This window comes from Pundamilia nyererei, unplaced genomic scaffold, assembly GCF_000239375.1.
Source record: "Pundamilia nyererei isolate P.nyererei 1_Seehausen unplaced genomic scaffold, PunNye1.0 scaffold00053, whole genome shotgun sequence".
Lineage (NCBI taxonomy): Eukaryota > Metazoa > Chordata > Actinopteri > Cichliformes > Cichlidae > Pundamilia > Pundamilia nyererei.
In genome coordinates this window covers 1982327-1984061 of record NW_005187454.1, presented here as the reverse complement: position 1 = coordinate 1984061, position 1735 = coordinate 1982327, and the positions used below count along the sequence as shown (strand labels likewise).

Genomic DNA, 1735 nt, shown 5'->3' with positions numbered 1-1735 from the left:
CACTATTGTAGCTCTGATGTCATCAGCAATTCTATTTCTTACTCTTCCTACCCTTCCTCTCCCCCCTCCTCATCTTCCTCTCCCCCCTCCTTGTCCTCCTCTTGCTCCTCCTTGTCCTTGTCGTCCTCTTCGTCCTACTTCTTCACCTCCACGTCCTCTTCCTCGGCCTCCTCTACCTCTCACTCTTCCTGCTCCCTCCATTGTACTCCACACACACAGCTTACCTGTATCATAGTGCTTAGGCTGATTGCAAAGTGAACTAATTATCTAAAGAAGTTTTCACATGTGGCAGTGTGCCAGACAGTTGGCAAATTAGTGTAAATAATGGCCGTAAATGTGTACAGTTTTGCTAGGAGTGTGTTGATCATTTGGGAATTGAGTGTAAAGCAGTGAGTTGTGTTTACAGTTCTGCAAAGAGAGTGCTGTGCAGTGGATTGTAGCTACAGGTTTGCAAAGTGTGTGTTACAAAATGGCAAACTGAGTGCAAAGCAGTGTTTGTGCTTTTAGTTTTGCACACTCAGTGAGTGGTTTTGCTATAAGTATTAATAGTTTTAGAAATTGTGCTGTAAGAATCACAGTTAGGGTTTAAGCATTCAGAAAAAACTGTAAATGGCTTAAACTGGTGGAAGGTCACATCATGACCTCTGCAGCGTACAGCCTGTGAGGCTCACCTCTGCTGCTCCTGCAGATGAAAGGCAGGAGATCCAGGCAGTCTGTCAGACCCAACTGTGGAAGCTCAGCTGACCAGCCCTGCAATGTTCTGCAGCCCTGTAGCGCCACCTGCTGGTGCACTGCTGCAAACACGTACCAATGGTCACACAAGACAAGAGTTAGTATGAAAAAAATATCTGAAGCCTTGTTAGGTGAGAATTAATGGACAGGGTATGACATTTGATTAAAGCAGAAAACTGAATAATGGTTTTAAATTATATCAAATTGCATCTGGGTAATGTGCAAACACAAATGAAACCTATCTTAGTGCTGATAAGAAAAAAAACTGCTCAGATCTAGTAAGAGGAAATATGGGGGAGTAGTCAACACTGCTAGGAGCTGTTCCTTCCCAAGCCGCCCCCCCACACACTGACTGAGCTCTGGGAATCCCCTGCAGTCATCCAGCCCTCCCTGCACACTTTCTTTCTGCTCATTCTGGAAGCATCCCAGACTTTTCCTGTATAAATTTAATTCTTTGGTTTTATACTAAAGTAAGAATGTGACAGAAAGGCTTTTCTGTGATGCTTTGTGTAAGAACACATGAAAGAGTCATAACGATTTTCTTTTTTGTGTAGACAGTACAGTTAGAATCAGTTCCTCCATAGTTAGAATAACAGGATGTAATTATTTTTCATAGTTTAATTTTACTGATGACTATACATCAGTGAAATTTTAACTGTTTACTGTTATTTTACACAAGTACTTCTTGTCGCATTCTTAAAAAAGTAACTATTTCAGCCCCTTGACTGTTTTATCCAATGACTACCTTTTACCTGGGTTACTGTCAGCTCAACTGTTTATTTGTTCTTGTAAGCTGGGCTGTCAGCCTGGTGGCCAAACCAGGTTAACTTTTGTTGTGAATTGCCACTAAGTAGATCAAACTGAATGAAGTGGATTCAGCTTTATTTCTGTGTTACACGTGGCCAGCTTAACCTTTACATAATTACTTTTTAGTCATTATTTTAGCTTTTGCAGTTCTTTAATAAAATGCATAGATCACGTTTAGCTGTCCTGTTAACCTTAA

The 1735-nt window shown here is 41.2% G+C and overlaps 1 protein-coding gene across 1 annotated transcript in view; it reads right to left on the bottom strand.

The window, feature by feature from the left end:
• Positions 1-1735, bottom strand: part of adgrd2 (adhesion G protein-coupled receptor D2) — a 61625-nt gene that overhangs the window by 57770 nt on the left and 2120 nt on the right. The gene's annotated exons all lie outside the window — the stretch shown is intronic.